Source organism: Pongo pygmaeus, chromosome 7 (genome assembly GCF_028885625.2).
Source record: "Pongo pygmaeus isolate AG05252 chromosome 7, NHGRI_mPonPyg2-v2.0_pri, whole genome shotgun sequence".
NCBI lineage: Eukaryota > Metazoa > Chordata > Mammalia > Primates > Hominidae > Pongo > Pongo pygmaeus.
Window position 1 is genome coordinate 134,148,831 of NC_072380.2, and position 27,104 is coordinate 134,175,934.

The following is a 27,104-nucleotide window of genomic DNA, read 5'->3' on the forward strand; positions in this document are numbered from 1 at the left end:
GCATTATCTTTTCTAAGGCTTGCTTGCTCCTGCATACACTGGGCCTGTCTACTTGGTACAGCCGGGAAACAGGAATCCAGGTGGCTTGGCAGGAAAGACTCTGATCTACCTTAGCTGGCAGTAAGCCAAGTGTCATTCTGACAGAAATCCTTAATTCAGATTAGCTGTTGTCTGGCAGGTGGTGCCTTCTGATTTTGAAATGTCAGAGACACCAAGGACAAGGAAATCCCAGTAGGACACAGGGAAATATGTAATATTTTAAGCAGGGTTTCTTGGGTCATGTTATGCAACTACTTACTTCCTCAACTTTACCTTCAGGGGAAATTGAAAACCTTCTTCGTGCGTGGACACATCACCTAAGGACAGGGGAGCATGTTCATGCATATATTTTGACCCCTTTAACAGTTCTAAGTCATTTGGAGTTTCCATTTACTTGGATTTGGCCAGAAACAACCTCTTGGTTCTCAGAAAAGAATGTCTTAAAGATCCACAAAGGAGGCTCAAGAGGCTTCTTGGACTTCAAACCTCTCTTACAAAATATTTTGATGAGTCAAGTGTAAGTGAATCAGATACACAGAGGCCAAATTTTTCTTGACAAACATGAGCTTAATAACAAGAAATAGGGGTTGGGAGGGAGAAGAAAATGGTGGGGAGGTCTCAGGAAAACATCTACTGAGTTTTGCTGATCACAAAGTGTTATACAAAAATTTCTTAATACATGAATGCAACTACAGCTGGGGTCACTCAGCACTGCTATTACTCCAGCAGGAATTCTGACCATACTTGGTTCAGTTGCTCTTTAATACTTGCCCAAAGCAAATTTGTATCATGACCCCCTAGGACAGTTCGGCATAGTAACTGATATGACTTTGGCTGCAGTTTTTTTTAATCAGAATACTTTCTATACCATTCTTGTTTAGTAATTATGAATATAATCACATCTAGAATCCAGGAGGTACAAGTGAAGATACCAGAAAACATTCTGTAGAAGAGGACGCTTACAATGAGTTTAAAGGGTATAAAGGATTTAGCCATGCATAAAAACATGATCAAATCAACAGAAAAAAATACTTCAAAGTATAAAAAAAAACTGCATGGTATACTTAGGAAATTTCAAATATTTTGGATTTCCAAAACGTCTAAACTGAAAGGAATTGGAAGGGGATGAGGTTGGAAAGGAAAGCAGGGCTCAGATCATCGCAGTATTTTGAAAATGATGATTAATCTCAGAAACATTGTTATGAGGAAAATGAGTGATTATATACTATTAATATATATCATGCTGACTAAAAATGTGGAGAATGCATCAAATGGGTCTCAACCTACAGGCAGAGTAAGAAGTTTGAGTGATAGTGCAGTATTCAAAAAAAGAACTGATGAAGCTCTGAAAACGTGGCCACAGCGGTTGAGAAAATATGGCAAGATGTGAAGACTAAAGAGAATTTCTTGCTCTCCTTACAATAATAAAAGCTTACAATCATGGAGAGAGTATACAGCCTTCCAATAAGCACAGAGTCTGGAACACAGGCTTTGGGTCAAGGTTCAAATTCCACCTCCATTACTTACCTGCTGTGTGAGTATAGATAACCCGCTTAATTACTCTGTCCCTTAGTTTCCCCATCTGTCAAATGGGGAAAAAAAAGATTAATGCAAAGATGAGGATTAATTGCTTTAATGTGTAAAACATTTGAAAGACAGTATCTGACAAAGAGTAAACATATTAATGCTACATAGAGATATGATAGCAAACTCTTTGTGGGGAGAGGGTGTGAATACATTTTTAATTTTTTAATTTTTAAATTATATTTAGTGGGATGAGTGCAGTTGTGTTACACAGATATTTGCATCGGAGGGAAGTGTGGGCTTTTAATGTATCCATCACTTGGATACTTGGATTGTAACCTAGGATTTCATGCCTCACGCACACATTTAATCTTTAAAATAAATCCATGAGAAGGTCACTATCATCCTTATTTTACAGAGGAGGATACTGCAGTATAGAGAGTTTACATTGCTTTCCCACCATCACAGAGCTGGTTAAATGATGAACATGGAATGTAATTCCACAGCCCCCTGCTCCTATCATTTTGTTACAACTTTTGTGAAAATGCAGGCATCCTTGCCTCTGAATAAAGAATATTTTTAGTTTAAGGGAGAAACTCAGGATGATGTAGAGTATACGGTGCATTTTCTCCTGTTTGTGCTCAGGTGAGAGTTCATGCAGCAATATTCTTTGTGGAAGATGGTTTGGTGTACAGCAGAAAGTAGAGAACTTAGAATTTAGAACACATAATTTAAACAGCAACCCCCAGGTTATGGTTATTGCTTTGAGAAGGGTCTTCCTCTGTGTGTGGCTAAAGACGGAAGATAATCAAGTGAGGGAAAGCTCTCTGCAAATGAAAATATGCTAGATAAGCATTAGTTATTGATTGTCTCCTTGAAGTGAGTGAAATAATGAGTCATCCATGTTCATGACTACCTTTTTCTCAAACCATAAATGAAAATAATTCCTTTCTAACTCTTTCATTAACTCTACGTTTTCAGAAATAACATTGTCACCTTCTGTCATATAAAAGTTTGAGGCCAGTTATGGTGGCTGATGCCTGTAATCCCAGCACTTCACGAGGCCCAGGCAGGTGGATCAGTTGAGGTCAGGAGCTTGAGACCATCCTGGCCAACATGGTGAAACCCCTTCTCTACTAAAAATGCAAAAATTAGTCAGGTGTGGTGGTGCGCGCCTGTAATCCCAGCTACTCAGGAGGCTGAGGCAGGAGAATCACTTGAACCCAGGAGGTGGAAGTTGCAGTGAGTCGAGATTGTGCCACTGCACTCCAGCCTGGGCAACAGAGGGGGACTCCATCTCAAAAAAATAAATAAATAAAAATAAAAGTTTGAGAAGGTAATTCAGTCTTGCTTCTTACCTCCTTCTAGCCAGTTCCACTTTAGCATCATGACACAAGCATTATTTTATTAATAATTCATGTGTGGAATAAGCTAAAGCTTCTTCCAGGCAGAAGGAGACAGCAGTTAGGCCAAGATAGAACAACTCAGAATTTCCTAAACTAGGATCTTTGGTTCTCTGGGGATCCCCAGGCGTATTCCCAAAGATTCATGAGATTTTTCAATTTAGGAATTTCATATCGATGGTAAACTAAAACTATTTACATAAGCACATTTTTGACCACCCGATGGCAATCTCAAAATCAATCATTGCCCTTATACGGGGGAATCTTAATAGTGGTTGTTTTTTTTTTTTTCGAGTATGTTATACCCAAGTAGTTCTACTTTATCATTGGCTTAAGTGAAAAAAAAATGGAGGAAGAATTACTGTGTAAATGGTGAATTTCTGCTAAGTGAGGGTCAAATGACATCATGTTAGGGTTTTGCAGTAGTTGGAACAGAGGAAAGTGGTGGAAAAATTGACAGATCTCATGGCACACAGATGTATGGGTATGATGACCGCAAGAGAACTTGAACCTTAACTGTGAGTATGATGTTCATTTGTGAGTGGTTTTTAGTTTCAAGAGAACAACAACATCCATCAAGTTAAATAAATGTTAGAAAACTGAATTTTACTGTGTTGCATCTTTCATCTGCATTTAATTAGTAAATGTGTTTGAATGTTATAGCTTAAGTCATTTACATGCATAAGGAGTTATAAGTAGGTTTTGATTTGCACATATTTTAGCAACATGCTAATAAAAATCATTTAAGGCAACACGGGTATTAAACATAACTTTTGTTTCTTTTAAAAGGTATCTGTTAATTACTCAGCTTTGAAAATTGCTAAAATAATAAAAAAGAACACAGGCTTTGGAATCAAATAGAACTGGGTGCAAGGCCTACTTCCTCCACTCCCTGAGTGTGTTATCATGGGCGAGTTGCTTGACTTTTCTAAGCCTTGGGTGTCTCGTCTTATTCATCTCTTCCTACGTGTAAGAAATGTTCAAGGTACAGAAACTATAATAATTCTTACTGTTAAAACAATCCTATGAAATGGAAACTAATGCTATTTTTATTTACAGGTGAGAAAACTGAGACAGAAATCAAGCAATTTGTACAAAGTCACACAACTAGTAAAACACAGACCTACATAATCTGACTCCAGAGCTCAATCTTTAAAAGAAAAATTATGGGTACATAGTAGGTACATATATTTATGATGTACATAAGATATTTTGTTACAGGCATACAATGCATAATAATCACTCAGGGCAAATGGGGTATTCATTACCTCAAATATGTATCATTTCTTTGTGTTACAAACATTCCAATTACACTCATTTAGTTATTTTAAAATGTACAAAAAAATTATTGTTGAAGGTAGTCACCCTGTTGTGCTATCAAAGACTAGATCTTACCCATTTTATCTAACTATATTTTTATGCCCATTAACCATCCCCACTCCTTCCCCCCACTACCCTTCCCAGCCTCTGGTAACCATCCTTGTACTCTCTATCATGATGAGTTCAACTGTTTTAATGTTTAGCTCCCACAAATGAGTGAGAACATGCAAAGTTTGTCTTTCTGTTCCTGGTTTATCTCACAGAGCACAATGTCATCCAGTGTCCTCCATGTTGTTGTACATGACAGGATCTCACTTTTTTTTTTAGATAAGAATCTCACTGTGTCGCCAGGCTGGAGTGCAATGGCGCGATCTCGGCTCACTGCAACCTCCGCCTCCCAGGTTCAACCGATTCTTCTGCCTCAGCCTCCCAAGTAGCTGGGATTACAGGCGCACGCCACCGCGCCCGGCTAATTTTTGTATTTTTAGTAGAGACAGGGTTTCACCATGTTGGTCAGGCTGGTCTCGAACTTCTGACCTCATGATCCACCCTTCTCGGCCTCCCAAAGTGCTGGGATTACAGGCGTGAACCACCGCACCTGGCCCGGATCTCACTTTTAATGGCTGATTGGTACTCCGTTACGTATATATGTACTACATATCCATTTATCTGTTTTGTTTTGTTTTTTTGACGGAGTCTCGCTGTGTTGCCCAGGCTGGAGTGTAGTGGCACGATCTCGGCTCACTGCAAGCTCTGCCTTCCGGGTTCACGCCATTCTCCTGCCTCAGCCTCCTGAGTAGCTGGGACGACAGGCGACCGCCACCACACCCGGCTAATTTTTTGTATTTTTAGTAGAGACGGGGTTTCACCGTGTTAGCCAGGATGGTCTCGATCTCCTGACCTCGTGATCCATCTGCCTCGGCCTCCCAAAGTGCTGGGATTACAGGTGTGAGCCACCACACCCCGCCCCATTCATCTGTTGATGTGCACTTACGTTGCTTCTAGGTCTTGGCTATTCTGAACAGTGCTGCAATAGACAGGGCACTACAGATATCTCTTTGATATACTGTTTACTTTCTTTTGGGTCTATACCTAGCAGTGGGATTACTGGATCATACGGTAGTTTTATTTTTAGTTTTTTGAGAAACATTCATACTGTTCTCTCTAGTGGCTACACTAATTTACATTCCTACCAACAGTATATGAAGGTTCCCTTTTCTCAAGATCCTCTCTAGCATTCATTATTGTCTATCTTTTAGATAAAGGTCATTTTTATTGGGGTGAGATGTTATCTCATTTTAATTTTGATTTGCCTTTCTCTGATGATCCATGATGTTGAGCACCTTTTCATATACCTGTTTGCCATTTGTATGTCTTCTATTGAGAAACATCTATTCAGATGTTTTTCCCATTTATAATCAGACACTGAAAAACATTGACATTAGTTAGCATTTTCTTATTGGGTTGCTTGAACAGAGTTCAGTCTTAACCACTTGATTATGTGGACTTTCAAACATCCACCAGAATTTCTTATAGATCTTTATATACTTACTTCACATGCAGCTTCCCCAGGTTGCTTTCTGAATTCTTCCCCGATGGCAATACAAGTATCCGTGATTGCCCCTCTTCAAAGTGATGGAAGCACACAGGTGGAAGCATGTTTGAGGCAAGGCTGGGGTGTTCATCACCTCAAACATGGATCATTTCTTTTTTTTTTTTTTTTTTTGAGAAGGAGTCTTGCACTGCCGCCCCGGCTGGAGTCCAGTGGCGCGATCTCTGCTCACTGCAAGCTCCACCTCCTGGGTTCACGCCATTCTCCTGCCTCAGCCTCCCGAGTAGCTGGGACTACAGGCACCCGCCACCATGCCCAGCTAATTATTTGTATTTTTAGTAGAGACGGGGTTTCACCGTTAGCCGGGATGGTCTCGATCTCCTGACCTTGTGATCTGCCCGCCTTGGCCTCCCAAAGTGCTGGGACTACAGGCGTGAGCCACTGTGCCCGGCCAAACATGGATCATTTCTTTGTGTTACAAACATTCCAATTATACTTTAGTTGTTTTTAAGTGTACAATAAATTACAAAGATAGTCCCTATTGGTGTCAGAATGAAGTCTACTTCTTACTGAAACATCAGATACAATGATTAGCAATTTCCAAGAGTATCTTATTTCATCATTAAAAGCACTGTTAAAGAGAAAATATATTGTTAATTTTATTAATAAAGGAAACCAACTACTTTTAGCAATTAAATAATAACCAGAATGCAACTTTTAACATCACAATGCCATTCATGTATAGAGTAATGGACTTCCAGATCCAACCAGGATGAAAAAAACCTGAAACTATAGTTTTCCTCTATCTTAAACAACTATGAAAATAGTCAAGATAGACAAAAGAATGATTTTCAGACCTACGGCAGGCTGCACAGAACAATGATCCCTGTAAAAAGGGAAACAAACAAGGTGACTGCTGATTGCCCTAATCTTGTACCTTAGGCTGGTCCAGGTTCTCGACTTTGCTGCAAAAAACAATTTGAGAGTCCAAAGTAAGAGTAGGGGAAAGAGCTTATTGCAAAGCAAAAATATACTCTGATAGGTGGGTCAGAGCAGGCTGCTGGAGAATGAGACAGCCACGTCTGACACTGGGGAAATTTCCTTTATGGGAAGCTTATATGATTATTCATAAGAGGGTGACGATGGGCACTGCTGTTAAGCATGTTGTGGGTGGTCTCCTGAGTGCACATATGCAATGACTGTACATGTTAGCACATATATCATGTGACTTGTTAGCATCTCAACTTCCCACCCAGTGGTGTATCTTCTACTATCACAATAAACAGAGGTCAACCTAATCATGAGTTTCTCCACTTGCATGAGTTTGGGTATTTTCCCTTCTGCTCTTCTTCCTCTCTGTTGTGGGATAATTTAACCACAAGTCCTCAATGCGATTTGTGCAAGGTCGAGCAGTTTGTTCACTCCATTTATTTGGCAAGTTTCCTGTTCCTCTTTAAGGGAGGCTACGACCACCATCTCTAACTTACCTGTCTAATGTATGGGAGAGTTTCCAGCGAGTGCAGGAAGAAAGGGTGTCCAAACAGGCACTGGAATTAAGTCTTCTTGGGTTAAATACAGTTCAGAGCACAGGATAAAGTACCTAAAATTCACAGGGCAGAGTACCAGTAAAGAGAGAGTTGCAGAGAGATAGAGAGAGATTCAGAAATTTGCAGAGTTATTTGAGTCTTCAGTTTAGTGCTGATCATTGCTTAAGTGTGAGGAAACTACCAACAACTGGGGAAAGAACCACAGGTAAAATTAAAAGAAACAGTCCCTGGAGCCCAAATGGGATCAAGGATATTTCAAGTTTTCTGTAGGTAATGTGGAAAAGTCATTTATAATTAATAGGCATCACGTAGGGTACTCAGAAATGTGGTCTCAGTAGTTGGGACAAAATTAGCCATGGACCTAAGGCTGCTCTGTTTCTAGAAACCTAACAAAGAAATAAAATATTTTAAGTAACTTAACTGTGTCCCAGAACAAAGATCAAAAAGATAGAAGCTCGTGCGAAACTTAGTTTCCAGCAAAGTAAAATGTGTCAGTAAAAATGACAAGATATCCACAGAAGCAGAAAAAAAAAATTAGAACCCATAGCAAGGAGAAAAGTTCAATCAATAGAAACATACCCCAAAATTATACAGATGATAAAATTAGTGCATAAGGAGATTGAAACAGTTATTGTGAATATATATATATATATATATATATTTTTTTTTTTTTTTTTTTTTTTGAGACAGAGTCTTGCTGTGTCACCCAGGCTGGAGTGCAGTGGCCCGATCTGGGCTCACTGCAAGCTCCTCCTCCCCAGGTTCACGCCATTCTCCTGCCTCAGCCTCCCAAGTAACTGGGACTACAGGTGCCTGCCACCACGCCCAGCTAATTTTTTTTTTGTATTTTTAGTAGAGACGGGGTTTCACTGTGTTGCCCAGAATGGTCTCAATCTCCTGACCTCATGATCCGCCCGCCTCGGCCTCCCAAAGTGCTGGGATTACAGGCGTGAGCCACCGCGCCCAGCCGAATATATTTCATATGTTTAAGAAAACAGAGAAAATTATGAACATGTTAAGGAGATATATGAATGATATAAAAGACTCAAATAGAGATTCTACACATAAAATGTACAGCGACTAAGATGAACGATATACAGGATGGAATTAAGTATTTAGACACCATAAGGAAAAGATTAATGAATGTAAAGATACAACAGTATAGACTATCAAAAATGAAACACAAAGAGAAGTAGAGACTGAAACACAAACAAAAATACAAACCATTAGTGAAATGTGGGACAATTGCAAGCAGGCTCTCAAAAATGTAATTGTAGTTCCCAAAAGAAAAGAGACTATGGAGGAGACCAGAAAATTTATTTAAATAAATAGGGGGCCACAATTTCTCAAAATTCGATGGAAAGTAGAAATCCACAGATCCAAGAAATTCAATGAATTCCAATCACAAGAAACATGAAGAAAACGACACCAAAGCACATCATTATCAAGTTACTTAAAAATTCGTTATAAACAACCCATCTTAAATTAGTCAGAGGAAAAAAGACATGCTAAACATACAGAGGACAAAGAAAAGAGTGGCAGCAGACTTCTGGTCAGAATCAATAAAATTCTAAATGTGCATCATCAGTGAAAATAAGTTTTTAAAAATGAAGGTGAGACTTCCAGTCTTAACATATAGCATAGATAAAGCTATATGTTAAGATAGCTTAGACTTGTCTCTTTCTGCTTTTCCCCATTAAGTACAAACCTAAATCCAGAAAATAATGCAAGAGACACCAAAGGAGAATTTTCAAAGGTGGAAAGGAGAGCACAGTCTGGGTAGGGATCCCAGCACGAGAAGAACAGCTCCACAGAAGACTGTCCTATAACCAGCCTCAGAAATACCTGAGGCTGGGTAATTTATAAGAAAATAGGTTTAATTGGCTCAAGGCTCTGCAGACTTTACAGGAAGCATAGTGGCATCTGTTTCCGAGGAGGCCTCAGGAAGCTTCCATTCATGGCAGAAGGCAAAGGGGTAGCAGGTACATCATAGGTGAGAACTGGAGCAAGTAAGAGAGAGAGTTCGGGGGGAGATGCTACACACTTTTAAATGATCAAACTCCATATGAATTTAGAGCGAGAGCTCACTTACCACCAAGGGGATGGCCCAAGCTAGTCATGAGGGATCTTCCCCATTTTCCAAACACCTTTGACAAGGCCCCACTTTCCACTTTAGGGATTACATTTCAACATGAAATTTGGGCAATTGTCCAAACGATATCAGAAGGTGATCCAGGCAGGATATTTCACAACCACTGACATAGCAACACAAGGTGGTTGAGGTAGGCCTGTTTCTTCCCCTACTGAATACAAGTTCTGCCAACTACACCAGGTGAATCTAGCAGAACTGGCAAGGAGATTGAATGGGAAGCTCCACTGACAATAAGCAGCCATTGGGAAGCACACTTCTTCCTCCTGGACCTGACACCTCTTCCCCAAACCAGAGGAACTCTGTAGCCAGGGGCATCAGCAATGGGAATTATGCCACAACAAATGTCCCTAGCTTGGGAAACACATTTTTCTTCTCCCACAAGTATGGGGAGTCAGCAAAAACAAGTACCCCACTTAGGAATGGCTCTTTGTTCCTGCAGGACAGAAACTCCCTTCCCCAACCTAGAGGCATCAGGTAGCCCAACCAGCAGTAACTTCCAGTAACTTCTCCTAAAGCAGTAAGGACCAGTAGGAGCCACAGTGGCACCAGATAAAACAAGCAGACCAAAATAGCACCAAGAAGACTCTGAAAATTAGGCTGTCGTGAAACCATAGCTCACAAAGTAGAACAGGGCTTATGTGCTAAACCAAAACAGGGTGACTAACTGCTAAATGAAAATTTTAACAGAGTCCCCTAACATATATAGTAGCTTAACTGTTCCAAGACATTACTCACTACGTCAAGCACCAGGAAAATCTAATCCTAATAAGAAAACACAAAAAAATAACATTTAATAGAAAAATCAGACGTTGAAATTATCTGACTTGGATTTCAAAGCACCCCTTATGAAAATGTTTCAACAAGCAGTTACTAATTCTCTTAAACACATAAAAGAGTAATAAAATCTCAGCAAATATTTATATTATAATAAAGAATGAAATGGAAATGGTAAGACTAAAAACAACTCCAAAGAGGATAAATCTGAAGAAGCATCAAGACATATCATAATTAAATTTCTGAAAACTAAAAGCAATGAAATAAATTTAAAAGTAACCAGAAAAAAACAACATATTTTCTATAAGGGAACACCAATTCAAGTGACAGCAGATTTCTCCTCTGAACTGATAGAGGCCAGTAGGCATTGACACAATATTTTTCCACTTCTGAAAAAAACAAACACAAAACTCCTGTGAACTGAGAATTTTGTATCCAAGAAAACATATCCTTCAACAATGAAGAGTAAATGAAATTATTCTCAGATGAATAAAAACTAAAAAAAAATTGTCACTAGCAGACCTACCCTTAAAAAATGACAAAAGAAAATTCTTCAAACAAAAAAATGATAAAAAAAATAATTTGGAGCATCTAGAATGAAGAAAGAATAACAGAAAGTTGAGAAATATGAGTAGGCACAATAGACTACCCTTTCCCTCATGAATTTTCCAGATCATATGTGATGATTGAAACAAACATTATAGCACCATGTAACACTCAAAACAGTGATATTTTAAAATGGGAGGGTAAAAGTACCTGAATAGATGTAAGGTTTTCATACTTTACTCAAAGTCACATAGGCATATTGTAATACCCAGAGCAACTACCAAGAAAATCAACTACAAAGCAATACACTAAAAAATAAGCTAAACAGATTAAGTGAGATTCAAAAAATATTTTGGTCATTTACAGGAATTTCTGAGCAACAAAAGACAAGGCAGGAATAAAGGAATAAGAAACAGAAAGAAAGCAAATAGTAAAATCGCAGACTTGAGCCCTAATACATCAATGTAAATGTAAATAGTCTACATATGCCAATTACAGGGTAAAGGAAAGTGGATAAAGGAGAGTGGCTTAAAAAAAACTTGACCCCAAACTATATTCTGTTTAAAAGGTTCTCACTTCAAATTCAATGACATATGTAGGTTGAAGACAAAGGATGGATGAAAAAAGATATATCATGCAAACATTCATCAAAAAAAGCAGGAGTGGCTACAAATATATCAGATGAAGTAGACTCAGAACAAAAAAAAATGTTATAGACAAAGACAATCATCACACAGTGATAACAGAAATAATCCACTGGGAAAACATAATGATCCTAAATGTGTATGCACTAAACAATGGAGCCTCAAAAGTACATGAAGCAGTAATTGATGGAGCTGAAAAGAAATACAGAAAAGTCTACAATAGTAGCTGGTGGACCTCAACACCTCTTGCTCCACAACTTATAGAATTATTAGACAGACAATTAGCATGAATATATAAGATGTGAAAAAAAAATCAGTCAACATCAATTACTTAGCATATATAGAATACTCCATCCAACAAAAACAGAATACACTTTTTTTCTACACTCCAATGGAATGTTCATCAGGATAGACAATATCTTGAGTCATAAAAGAAGCCTCAATATATTTAAAATAATTGAACCACACTCAGTATATTATCTGACCATGATGGAATCAAACTAGAAATCAGTAACAGAAAGATTACAGGAAAATCTCTATATACTTATAAATTAAATGACACAGTTCTAAATAACCAAAAAAGAAATCTCAATGGAACTATTAACAGTTAACACATAGCACTGAATGAAAGTAAAAGTGCAACTATCAAAACATGTGGGATGCAGGTAAAACAATGTTGAATGGCAATTTTATAATACTAAATCCTTACCTTAGAATGAGGAGATATCTCAAATAAATAATCTAAGTTCCTACCTGACAAAAAAAAAAAAAAAAGAAGAAGAAAAAAAGGAAGAGCACCATAAACCCAAAAGAAACGGAAGGAAATAAAAATAAGAACAGAAACCAATGATGTTGAAAACATGAAAATAATAAAGCAACGAAGGAAAAATCTGGTTCTTGAAAAAAACAGCATTGATTAACATCCGATAAGACTGAGAGAGAGAGAGAAGGAGAAGGGGAATACAAATCAACAAATCATCAACTGTAGGAATACTTCTCATTTCATTTAATAAGGCTAGTATTATCAAACGCAGACAAAGATGGTCAAAAAAGAAACGAAAACTACCAACCAACATCTCATACACTTAGACCCAAAATGCTTTAAAATATTAGCAAACCAAATACAGCAATGCATGAAAAGAATTATGCACCATGACTAAGTGGGATTTTCTCTAAATATGAAGCCTCCATCAACATTCACAAATCTATCAATGTATACTGCCATATTAATAGGCTAAAAAGAAAAATAATATAATATTAATTGATGCAGAAAAAGGATTTGGGAGAATCTAATACCATTTCATGGTAAAAAAATAATAATAATAAATAAATAAATAACAAACTAGGAATTGAAGGGAACTTCCTAAAATTTATGAAGAGAATCTGCAAAATTCCTACAGCTAACATCGATCTTAATGGTGAAAAATAGGAAGCTGTCCTTGAAGATAAGGAACAAGGCAATGATATGTGCTGTCATCACTTTTATTCAAAAAAGTGCTGAAAGTTCTAGCCATTGGAATAGGGAAGGCAAAGAAATAAAATGCATACAGATGGGAAAGGGAGAAATAAAACTGTCACTACTGGTGGATAACATGATTTTTTACATAGAAAATCCCGAGGAATCTACTCCCCTGAAAATAAACCTCCCAGAGCTACGCGAATTCAACAGGGTCATAAGATACAAGATCAAAACATAAAATTCAATTGTATTTCTTTATAATAAAAATGAACACGTGGAACTGAAATTAAACACACAAAACCAGTTACAACTGTTCTAAAGGAAATTAAATACTTAGGTACAAATCTAACAAAACATGTGTCTGTACCATGAAAATAGCAAGACTTTTTTTTATCAAACAGATAATCAACAGATACTCATGAACCAATCACTTTGAACAATTGGGAGGATACAACAAAAGTGAAGACTTGGCCTACTTTCTGAGAGCTTAGAATGTAAATAAGGAAATGAAACAAACACAAATAAGACAGATCCTATAACAGAATGGTGGTGGCATGGAATAAGAAAGGGAACTTGCAATTAGGAAACTGACAAGCATGTTTGTAACCTTACGTTTATTGCCAGTGTAGATTTGGTAAATCTTTAAAAATCTCTGAACCTCATCCATATTCCCCATCCATAGAAGGGAGTTAATAAAAGCTTCTCACGGTGTTGTGAGGATTACATGAATAACCAATGTGAATATTTTTTCTGAATATAACGGAGGATTTAAATTGAAATATTTTGGTAATTGAGTAAGACAGACATTAGTTCCATCAGTATTCAGTGAAAGAAGAGATAGTTTCTGGAAGATTTCTTCTCATTGCATCTAATGTTTAAGCAGTTTATATTTTAGTATTTTCTTTTCTTTTTTCTTTATGAGGCTTGGTTTTCCCGTTTATATTTCCTAGAAGTGACACCTCCAGGAATAAGAAGTCTTGGCTACCTAAACAGTTTACTGAATTGTAGCTTGAAGCTGCAGCCAATAAAATTCAATCATGTTCAAAGGGATATTTATCAATCATTGTTAGTCATAATTTTAAAATTCAAGAATCAGTCACTATGAAGATACATGAAAGAAGACAAAGAATGTGCCCATTCTTTAAATATCCGCAAACTAGTAAAAATTTTCTATAATTTCTCTGTTGTTTCCTTTTCCCTCCCTCAGATTTCCCTTGATACTTCTTAACACGTATAAATTTTGGAGGAGAGAGTTTTGTATTTACACACAAAAAAATTATTACTTATGAATAAGTAGGTCACCTATTATGATATCCTAAAAGATATCAAGACAATGGGGGTAAAGGGAGCCTTAGAGGTCTTAGAAGACAATAGTGGAACATGTACTAAGTCATTCAAATAGTTACAAACTTCCATTCCCTCCTGAGGTCCAAACAACCCCTGGAGTCCTTTTAATCTAATCTTATTTTTACAGTTTTCAAGGAGCACAAACTGTAATGTTTGCTTCTTGGCAAGATTCCCCTGCAAATATGTTCCTTTCAACAGCAGCGCTATTGACACACCATGGGGTGTGTAGAAACCGACTCTGTCACAACCAGCCTTTGCTGGAGCATCAGGCACAAGGTCAGTCCATGGCAGCATACTCTTTACCTGGGAAAAGCAGTCCAGCTGAGGTCATTGCTGAGTCTGCAGTCGCTTTTAAAGCCAAAATCATTTGGCATTTATGGTGCTTTGAAAATATCTTATTTTCTGCCAACAGATCTATGACTTACAGCATTATTTGCATTTTCAGATGAAGAAGATGTGTCTCAAGAACTTATCTAAAGGTACATTGGGTAGTAACTGGTTGAGCCAGGATTTAAACCTCGGTGTCTTTGACTCTAAATGTTGTACTTTGGCCCTTTCACTTGCCTGTCTCCCTTTAATGGTGATGTGGAAAGAATCTGTCTTTTGGTATCAACCTTGAGTTTGAATCTGGCTTGTTCTCTTCTCAGATCCATGAGATTACATAATTAATCTCTCTCAATCTCACTTTTCTAATTTGCAAAAAAAAGACAAACAACTCAAGTTATCAGAAGGCTTACATAAATTTGTGTGTGTTCAAATGCTTTATATAGAACCTGGTGCGTAAGAGTTGCCTCACACATTACCTTCCAAGAACTTTATTTTTCTTCTTCCCAACCCTCTCTGCATAATGGGGTAAGCTTGGAGGCAGCTAACACCACTACCACTGCCCGTTGTGCTAGCGAGCCTGCCCCAAGCGGGAGGATCATTAATTTCAAAGCAAACCATGCACTACTCTCTCTTAAACAACAGAAGTTCACTTGCTTACTCAGATTTGTTTCAGTCTGTCTTATAGAGGTGTAGCCCTCTTGTTGATAAGGACTGTGACTTTCTTCCTTCCTGTATGTTTTAATGAAAGTGAGTGGTCTGCGTGTCTGAGCAACCACCACAGCAGCACCACAGGATTCAGAAACATTGGCTTGAATCAGTGACTTGTAAGAAAGCAAATTTCTAGGAAACCAATAATGAAGACTTCAATCTGCAATTCCAATTAAATTGCCATCAACTCTAATATCTGAGTTTGTAATATTAGTCACGATATAATAATAAACAATGTTATGAATTTATTACATAAGCTTATGGATGATTCTATTTATAAACAAATCAATAAAGTTACAGTATTAGAATTCTTCAGAGAATCAGGAACAACAGGACTTATATACACCTTATATAATTCTATTAAAGAATTATATAATATTTTATTCTTAATACTTATTTTATTTGGGTACATAGTGTGGTTGTTGATATCTTGCAGTAGTACTGCTTCTAAAAGTAATCAAAAATTGTAGGTGAATTTGAGAAGTTTACAGAATATTTATTCATTGTTTTCTTAGTAAGTCAGCTTAAGGTTTATTTTATATTATTTTGTCACTGGGATAAAGGCTAATGGTGTTTGACTCCACTTCTATGCAGACTTCAGTTTTAAACACTGTTTTGCCTAAAATTAGCATTGTGATGCTTTCTAAAAGGAATATCTTATAAACCCTATTTCACAGCAGAATTTCCAAATCTGTATAGAGACTACTACCAAATTGGACAAGGATTGGCAATTCTTTGTAAAGAATTTGTGAACTGTGTATAAATCTAACATTTAATAAAAATTTATTTTAGCCTAACAAAAAGAATGTTAATAATAATTTATTATAAATTCTATATATAGATTAACATTATTGACTATATATTAGTAATATTTAGTACTATATATTGCTAATTAGTATTAATATTACTGACTTACTCTTTATATAGGACTATATACTCTCTATATAGGACTATATATAGTAGTAATATATAGTCCTATAAATAGAGTAATATATAGTCAGTAATATTAATCTAAAATAATGTATTATATAGAATTATATATTATATCATATATAATAATTATATGTGATATATAATACATTATCATAACATATTATATATTATTAATATGATAACATTACATTATTTATATGTTATTAATTTTTTATATAATATTATAATCTCTTCTACTAGATATTATTAAAAAATGGCTCACATAGTTATTGAAGCTACAAAGCCCAGACCCAAAAGAACCAATGGTATATTTGTAGCCCTGGTTTGAAGACCTGTGAACTAGGAGAGCCGACAGTGTAAGTTTCAGTCAAAGTTCAAGTCTGAGTCTGAGGCAAGAGATGACCTATGTCCCAGGTCAAAGACAGTCAGTACAAAGAAGGACTTTGTTTAAACTCAGTCTTTTCTTCTATTCAAGCCTTCAGTGCCTTGGATGGAGACCACTCATTTGGAGAGAGCAATCTACTTTACTCAGCCTATTGACTCCAATGTTAATCTCATTTAGAAACGGCCTCACAGACACATCCAGAGGTAATGTTTAAACCAAATTATCTGGGCACTCAGTTGGTCAGTCAAGTTGACACATAAAATTCACCCTCACAGTAAACCTTTAGGTAGCTGAGTTATATACTGATTACATTCATTCATGTATTCATTCAGCCAGTAAATCAGGACACATTTTACTGCCTTTCATATGCTAGGCACTATAGCAAGCTGAATATTCAAAGATAAATATCATCTGGTCCTCAAAAGTTCAAAGTCTATTGGGGCACTGATGGATAAACAACTGTTATCTATAATATAATATAAAAAAAATTCTCAGAAACCAGTCTATCATCCTTAATAATTGAAACCTTAAGTGTTTTATATGCTTAAAATATGAAGGTCTTACACTTTATAAATGGAAGCCAAGCTTGTGCTATATTTTTATAGGTGAAGTCTTGAAGTCCAGGGACAAAAGCACTAGTTAACTTCTGGGAGCTTTTGTTCCCTCTGTTATAGTCTCCTGTAGAGTGTATCCCACAGGTGTGTCTCTTCAATGATGTCCCACTGGATATGTTGTTAATTACCTCCTGGGAGAGGGAGAATTGGAGGCATAAGGATAAGATTTCACTTCAGTTTCTCCACAAGTATCTAGGGCAGTAGGAATGGGAAGTGAAGGTAGTAGACACATTTAGTTCATCTTTTCAAATAATAAAATGAAAATGCCCACTTCAATAGTACAGGGCAGTAAGTACTCCAGAGAGTAAACAAAGTGCATGAGAGTAAATTTGGGTAATATAATAAGAGCAGCTGCTTTTATTTTATTGTACTATTATCATAATATAGAAAATTTATGACTACTACAGAGATAGGGGAAAGAACTGATACTGTTAAATGAGACTTCAACCAACATGTCAGGAAGAGGTTCCACTTTTCCATTGTGAAATGGCCAAATTCTACTTCAGATTTATGTAGAAAAAAAACCTTATCCTTATACATATTTCAAAATACCGTGTTGTACACAACAAACATATGCAATTTTTATTTGTCAATTTAAAAAATGGAGTAAAAAGAAAAAGCTTACCATGCCTCTATGCTGTGTGTCTCAGCCCCACAGTGCAGAAAGCCAGATTTTCCACTGTGTCTCTTGCACTTAGACCAAGAGTACACATCCTTTTCCATGTGCTTGTGGGAAAGTTTGAGGTTTGCCTGGCTCCAAATAGCTAATCCAAGGAAACGTCTTCCATTCCTCACTTTTGGATATTTATCCAAAAGAAATTTGGAGGCTGCTGGAGCTGAGCAATTGGAAACACTTTCCAAAAAATAGTGTGTCACAGTGTTTGCATCAGCTCTTCTCTCTAGAACTGTAAGGGTGCATTGACTTGGTGGGTATATACAGTCACCATTTCTTGAGTGCTTTTCGTATGCTAGGCACTGTGCTCGGTGTTTTGTAATCATTATCTCCCTTAGTCTTTACAACAATCCTGTGAAGTCAGCACTGATATCCCAATTTACATATGAGAAACCTGAAGCTGAGATAAGTGAAGGAGCCAGAATTTAAACTCAAGTCTGCCTTAGCAAAGAGAGCACCCTTTACCGCCACAGTGTGGTGAACAGTTTTGTTAAGGGATTTGGCCCTTGATTGCATTTGAAATGACTCAATTTGGTGAGGAAAGCCAGGTTCATAGACTCCTAACCTTTGGCCATAGTGTTAATCCTAGTCTTTTTGAACCAGAGAAGGTATTACAGAAGAAACCACAGCCATCCGACTTTTGGAGTAGGGGCTGGTTCCCTCCATCAAATAGACAGCTTGTTGACTGTACCCTGAGCCACACAAAACCTGCAAGCCATGTGCTCCAAAGAAAAGCCAGACTTCTCAGGAGAAGTTATCTTTTCCAGATTGTACAAACTTGGGAGAGCTTGGCTTAGTCAGGTTAATGCAGTTTAACACAGAGGCAAAGTAGGAGGGGAAAGAAAGCAAAACTAATGAAGCTCGGCCTTTGATCTCTACTAATCAAGGCATTCCATGGGGTACTTTATGATCGTGTAGTATTCCGTTCCTAATGAAAATGGTTTAAGTATGATTTTACTGTAGAGATCTAAGAGGCATGCATCTAGGGAAGCAGGCCAGATATTAGGTAACTCAAGACCACTCAGGAAATCAAAACAAAGTTACAGCTCCATTAGCCAAGTGTAATGTTTTTAGAGGGAAGGCAAAGGGGCCCAGGTAGCCAGAAATTTTCCCTGCCTTCATTCTCCCTGGGGAAAATACTGAGTATATTGTACATTCTGGTGCATCCTAATCCCTATCTTAACCGTTATACAGGCAGGACTACAAGTCTTTTACCACCTTTGCACACTAGCACTCAGCTGTTTACGTTATAATAATTTGCCTTTCCACTTTTGGCAGAGTCTTACTTGCCAGATGGACACTTCATTGAGTGTACATGTTCTGGAAGGAAGGAAGCGTCTCGTGGGATGTGTCTCATGGAAAACAAAGATGTCCAGTGTATTACTCTACATTTCAATAGCACTTCATATTTGCAAAGGGCTTTATCACAGTGTTTTATTAGTGACTGCACACAACAGCCCAATGAGGGAAAATGGTGATGTTTTCACTACACAAACAAAACTGAAGCATATTCAGGCTAAGCATTTGCTCCAGCCCACACAGCAAAGATTAGAAATTTCAGATTCAAAGTTACATATTTTCAGAGCCTCACTTGCTTTAGTGTCCCTGAGGTGGCAGCTATGACTATACAAGCTCAAAATGAAATGAAATCACAACTTTAGGCGGTACTCTAAGTATCCATGCCAAATATAAATTTTTCCAAGGTAAAAGAAGTGCATCATAATGGAAAGACCACGAGAATGGTTTACCACCTTTTTCTGTATTTGCATAATCCCACGTTTTGTGGTTCTCCCAATTTATCTACAGTGACTCCTCTCCATTCTCCTACTAACTTTGAACATTCCCTGAGGTCTAGTTCCTGTGTTTTTAATCCCACTCCTCTCCCCAGCTTCAAATAACATCACATATTAATAAATCCCAAATTACAAAATTGTTCTCTCTCTTCCAAATTATTCTTGTCCATTTCTTTGTTGATTCACCACATATTTCTTGTATTTACCACATGCTTGGGGCACAGGACAAATAGATAATTAAGTCTCAATACTTCCATTCATGTAGTTCTCAAACTATCAAGACATGGCCATAGAAGAGAGCATTCCAATATCCCACAATAAACGTCATCATGATCTCGGCATTGTCAGAGCAGAGAAGCACCTTGCCCTGACTGGGGCTTGGGAGTTAGAGAAGGAATCCTGAAGGAAACACACTTAATTCTCATTCTCATATTCTCAATTTATCTCTTAATTATTCATATATCTTGTTGTTAATTATTTAGCACTTACTGTGTGCAGGTCAGAAGTGAGAACACAAAACATTAAATATGACACTTATTTCTGACCTCAAAGATTTTAATAGACAAGCAAGAAGCATGCATATTTCTACAAATAAGAGTGGTTCCCATATTGATATTTATCTTATCTTTATCTGTCTAGTTAAACATTTAAAATTCCTAGCTTTCAGTGTTTGTTTTTGTTTATTTTTTATGGTTCTAGTAGAAAACCAGTTTTTATAAAGACAAGTTTCTCAATGAAAAGAGCTCTGTGTCCACTAGTTACTAAACATGTAGCTGCAAGAAAATCATAGGGTCACTTTGAATTTAGTTTCTTTTTCCCCAAATAGGAACTATGAATAGTATTAATACTATGAGGTGTATAAGAATCAAATTATAGGAATGCTGTTATAAGAAGCATTTTCAAACTATAGCCTGTATACCATATGGATAATGGTTAGATTATTTTTATATTGTAATTATGTTAAATTTATTTTAAATTTTTAAAAAATTGCAAATACATGAATAAAAGTGTTATCAAATCCATTTCAAATAAGATTGACTATAATATTTTTAATAATCTTGAATTTATTTTCTTTATATATGCTCCAAATCACTTGTACAGTGTAGGAAGTGCTGTGAAAAGGCACTGATAATTAGAATTTTAATCTAAGAAGAATCTAAAAATCAACAAACATCTACCAATTTTTTTGTAATAAGATATTTGGGACTTAAAGTGATTTAGTATCTTTCCTGGGGTCTCAGAACTAATTAAACATAGATGTGAAATAGAGCCCACATCAGCTGAGTTCTCATGCATCATATTTTATTTGTTGAATTGAGCTGACTTCTTACTGAAGGCAAATTACTTAGGTCCTATTAGGCCAAAGCAAACAAGATTCCATCCGTATAATATGTGATACAATGGGGTTAGTTTCTGTGCCTTTCTGTTCTACTTAGCTCCATATAATACACAAAATGGAATGAGAAGCATGTTGGCATCAATAATAAAGTACCGTCACAGGGCAAGCATGGGAATGCATATCGCTTTATGAAGTTCCAGAGGCTTGGACTGATTATCCTAAGAGCTCTATCCACTGCCATGCCCCTCAACTCCCAAGGACCAATGTGAAATGAGTCTCTCTTGAGAGATGAAGAGGGGAGGCGTTTATTCACCTGCTCCCATTTCTCATTGGCCAGGTGTTGCCACGTGGGGAGATAATTCACTCACACTTCCAGATACAATTCCTGGTAGGTACCAGTAGAGGAACCACCCCACAATGTCAGAGAATGTCCAGGGCAGAAAGTGAGAGATGTACGTCATAGCTGAGGTGGGTACTGTCAGACTACACCTAAACCAACCTGATACTGAGGTAACAGATGGAGTAGGGCATGCCAAGAGAGATGAGGGGAAGCAAAAGAAGTCAGACCTTACTACGTATGATAGATTCTTTACAACGCTAATATAGTAGTTATTATGCAACATATATTTTTCTTTCTTTTTTTTTATTTTAGTGTTTGCCCTCAGTGAGTTTTTTACATTATTGTTCCTTTTCTAAAGAAATACATCATCTACTTTTTTTTTTTTTTTTTTTTGAGACGGAGTCTCACTCTGTCACCCATGCTGGAGTGCAGTGGTATGATCTCTGCTCACCACAACCTCCGCCTCCCAGGTTCAAGCGATCCTCCTGCCTCAGCCCCCAAAGTAGCTGGGATTACAGGCATGTGCCACCATGCCCAGCTAATTTTTGTATTTTTAGCAGAGACAGGGTTTCCCCATGTTTGTCAGGCTGGTCTCGAACTCCCAACCTCAGGTGATTCGCCTGCCTCGGCCTCCCAAAGTGCTGGGATTACAGATGTGAGCCACTGCGCCCAGCCGCATCATGTATTTTTCTATATATACACACTAACATAATATGCATCATAAATTCTTCTCTACAAACACTAACATAGTACTTACTATGTGTCATACATTCTTCTTAGTGCTTTCCACATACTAGGTCATTAAAACCTGACAGTAACTTATGACATAGACACTAGTTCTATGTCCCTTTTGCAGATGAGAAAACCGAGACAGAGGGGTTAATTCAGTTGTTTGAGTTCACGCATTTAGTAAATGCTGTAGCTGGGAATTAAATTCACACATCCTGGCTCCAAACACCATACTCAGACTATACTGCACTAGGTAGTGCTTGGGAGGTGAGTAAAGGAGAGAAATGTTTTAACTTCTAAACCAGCATAAAAAGAGTAACTTTGAAAGATACACCTGACTGTCATTTTATGAATGCAAGAAGTTCAGTGTAATATTTCAGTGAATAAATTTTCAGGTCAGACAGGCCCGAATATTAGTTCACTCTCTCAATCTTCTTCTTGCTACTTTGCACAAAATACTTAATCTTTTTAAACCTCAATTCCTTCTTCTATACAATGGGTCATATTTATTTCATAGGGCTATTGTGAGAATGAAGTATATTTAAATTGCTCAGATTACTCAGTAAGTCCTCTAGAAATAAATGGTAGCTTAAAATTGTATATTTTTACAGAACGTCTATTATTGCACATGCCTCTTCTGCTTTTGAAAGACCTTTTTAAAGAAATATAAAAAAGAATGAAGCTTAGTGCTGGCAGCATATGGCTCAGAATGAGGCAGGAAACTTATTTATTTATATACTTGCTTTTCAGTTAAAATTTATTTAAAATGTTTTTCCTGCCCTTGGCCAATATTAAAAAGCAAACAATTCTAACATTGGATAGTGCTGTTATCTGAATTAAAATCCAGAGGCTGCAGTATGTATAGAGCCCTGGAGCTCCACCATTACTAACCTACTAGGTTTTTTTTTTTTAATTTTTAAAATCACTGAGCCTTACTTTATGCCTTTTTGTTTATTTATTTATTTGTTTATTTATTTGTTTTTGAAATGGAGTCTCACTCTGTCGCCCAGGCTGGGCTGGAGTACAGTGGTGCCATCACAGCTCACTGCAACCTCCATCTTCAGGGTTCAAGCAATTCTCCTGCCTCAGCCCCCTGAGTAGCTGAGATTACAGGTGCCTGCCACCACGCCCAGCTAATTTTTGTATTTTAGTAGAGATGTGGTTTCATCATGTTGGCCAGGCTGGTCACGAACTGCCGACCTCAAGTGATCAGTCCGCCTTGGCCTCCTGAAATGGTTATAATAATTATATTTATTTAGCAAGATGGTCCTGAAAACCAAATGGTATGATATAAGTGACACGACTGGCCTACAGTAGATGCTAACCAAATGATAATGTAGTTGCACTGTGATGATGAAAAACTTAGACTATTTGGTGGAAAGGAAAATATGAGATCAAAATTCTGTCTGAAGGAAAAAAGAAATCTCTCGCTACAATTTTGCTTTTCTTCACCCTCACTTGCCTCTTTATCTTCTTAGTATTTCTAGGGATGCCTCTGTGTATATAAAAGTAGAAATTTTGTGTTGCCTTTTAGGAAAAGAGAGTAGAACAGAACCACGTTTTATTGGTGAGTAATAGGATAGGAAAGACAGGTCTTTCTGAATGAAGGCCAGACATACGTACTATTTTTCCAGGAGATTCAGATGGGATGCATTTGGCCTCACAGTTGCTTCTTGGGTACTATATCTGCAAACTTTGCTAATTTAGGCAGCATTTCATGTAGCTGAGGAACTTAGGAATGAGAACTTGGTCATATATAAGGCCACAACTACGTATTCTTTGTTTGGGTCTTTGTTCGATATTTGGCCAAGGCCAACATTGGACAGGTGCCTGGCTGCCTTTTGGGAGATGATTGGATCCAGAGCACAACATCTGTTTGACATGGGGTTGTGAATGAAACTTCCTGGCATTTGTCACTGTCTATATTCATTTGGTACAAGCTGCAGATTGGTTCTTGGATTTGAAAATAAAGTAGCATTACCCAAATTTCCCATAGGCATTAATTTAGTGATATTAACAGAAATAATATATTTCATAGTTGAGGACAAAGACCTGTCCCCCAGTAATTTCTGGGAAAGCCTGGAGGAAGGGGGTGCCTCATCTCTGTTATAATCTTCTCATGACTCATGCACTTTCATGGTAAACGCCCCTCATCTTCCACTAGATGCCCTGCCAATGCAGTTACCACTTTAAGGTGGTAGGTCACACTGTTTGTTGCTTGTGACTTCTGAGAAAGCCTGGTTACCATATCAAGAATACAGTTTCCCAGTGCTCCCAAAGATGTGTCATCCTGAGATTCCAAAATGATATTTTGCTCCATTAAATCTTCCAGGGCTAGAAAAATCATCTCCTCTATGCAGAAAAGAAGCAAATGTCCCCTCCCCTACCCAGAGGCAGATGTGCTCTAGGGCACTGTAAGTGACCCTAGCAATGTGTTCACATGATCCTATATCATATAATATTGACAATCAGTATTAAAAGATATCTATTAAACATTCTCATGCTTCAGATCTCTGCTTAAATGTCCCTTTCTCAGGAAAGTCTTACAGGGCCAGTCTACCTAAGTAAATCCCTATACCCAACTTTCTCTCCCAGCATCAATCACTTGGCACTACTTATAATCATTTAATTAATATATATTTACTTGCACTTTTGTCTGACTTCTTCAGCACAATATAGATATTTAATGGCAACTAGAAAGTTCTCAATACATATTCATACATTCCCATCAAATGGCATTATAAATATAGCCATAGAAATGTGTAAAGGAAACACACAGATACAGCTTTAAACTTGTGTTCTATTACTAGATCACACTAGCTATTGATTTTTTTTGGAAATAGATAGATAAATAAGTAGATAATCTGTTTAATAAATTCATGTTTGAATGAATGATATCATGAGCTGAAGATAACTCTCGGGAGCAAAGTCAGGAGGACTGGATTGGATATGAAGATAGGCAAGTGTTACCTAGAACAAAAAATTTAAGAAGACACTCACTCTCAGTTCCTGCAAGGTTCTTGTAATGTTTCATATACCAAGTCTGCTCTTGAATGAACTTAAGAGGAACCCTCCTTAGATTTTCAACCTTGGCTGCCTAATTCACCTCATCCTACCCTGGATTCTGAAGTAGAATCCCTCAGCAGAGGCAGAGGTACTACCTTGCTTTTATGACTATAGATCAGGTTCGGTATAAGTCATGGGGGCCTAAAGGTTCAGAATTAGCATGAACATTTTCATCTTCAACTAGTTACGCTTAGTTGGCTTGGGCCCTGATAACTTCTAGGCCAGTAGTTCCCAATCTTCAGTGTGTGTACAGAATCACACAGCATGCTAGTTTAAAAGGGCACATTACCTTCCCTCACTCAGGGGTTCTAATTCAGCAGTTCTCATAGAACATTTAGGAACTCAACTGCTCTTGTCCTTCCAGATGTCAGCTGCTTGTCCTCTATCCAATTCTATGTGAAAATACAACAGAAACTTATGGCAGAGAATTACTGTGCAGTCACCAAGTCCTATTTTATTTTCCCTCTAGAAACACAGACCACATTTGCCTCTGGCCTTAAAATCAGTTGAACTATGGAACTGATTTCTGGACAGGAGTGATCAATGTCACACCCAGGCCAGGCCCATAAGAAGACTCAAGCAATCCTCTATGCCCTCAACCTTTTCTCATTTATCAGCCAGATGTATACCGTGCAGAAGATAATCTGAGAACATAGGAGATAAGGGAATTACTCAGTGCAAGGAGCTTGTACCTCTAAGTGACTGCCTGGGGCAGCTGCCCTGGCTCCAACATGCTCTGGTCCAAAAAGTAAGTGAAAAAATTAGGCATAATTGTATTGAGGCATGAGAGTGTGTGTTCAACAGTTAGTGTGACCTCATATGACTAAAACAAAACTCACTTTTTCCTTCTGACCAAGGTAAAAACGTAGTACTTGGTATTTGGGATGCCTTGTTGCTTTTAATTTTGACTTTGTATTTAGTTTTTCTCACTGTCCAGAAATTCAGATTGATTGACCCAAGTGACACATCAGACAAATATGAGGCTAAAACCTTGGGATCTGGAATCAGACTTCTTGAATTTGCATCCCAAATCCACTACTTACTAGCTGTGTGTTTTTGAGACAGTTGTGTAACCTCTTTGGACGTACTTTCCCACTCATTTATAAAACAAAAGGAATAATAACACTCTGTAAATAGTAATAATCAAATGGTAGCTATTATTATTTTTCTTATTATTGCTCTTATCAATATTAGTAGTAGTATTTAACAGTAATATTAGTAGCCAATATATAAAATAACTAATATATTAATGATATAAATTGTTTATCATATAATTATATTGTTATATACACATAATAACCCATTATTGGTGTTACTAATATATTACTAATTAGCATTTAGTTAATATATATTTAGTTAATGGCAATATATATTACTATATATACATTGCTAACATATTACCAATTAGTAATATATATTACTAATTTGCATTAGTAATATATTAGTGTTATAAATATTTGTAGTAATATATGTACTAATATTTATGTATTAGTAATAAATACCACTAAATGTTTATATTGCTGATACTAGTAAAATTGGAGAAGTTTTATGTATATTTATGTATATTTTACGTATTTTTTTCTTAGTTACATTTTTAGGTTTTGCAAATCCAGAATTTTTATCCCATCTGATTATTAATGTATGACAATAATTATGTCAATAATTATGGCAATAAGATTGTCTGATAACATTTTCTTAAAGAATGAATCTTTTACCTTAGCATACATGCGATTCTATCGAGACACTGAGAGGATACTAGCGACTGACCCATGGGGGCACACAGATGTTTCATGTTGTTGCTTTCTACTTCTGATAACAGATCATGAAGCTATGTCATGACATGCCCTCTAGGGTTTTGGTAGCTGATATTTTCAAATATCAGAGTTTTGT

At 37.1% G+C, this 27,104-nt stretch overlaps 1 pseudogene; it reads right to left on the bottom strand.

The window, feature by feature from the left end:
* LOC129042130 (large ribosomal subunit protein eL33-like) overlaps positions 1 to 24,495 on the bottom strand; it is a 50,939-nt pseudogene extending 26,444 nt beyond the window's left edge.
* Positions 24,496 to 27,104: the final 2,609 nt, after the last annotated feature.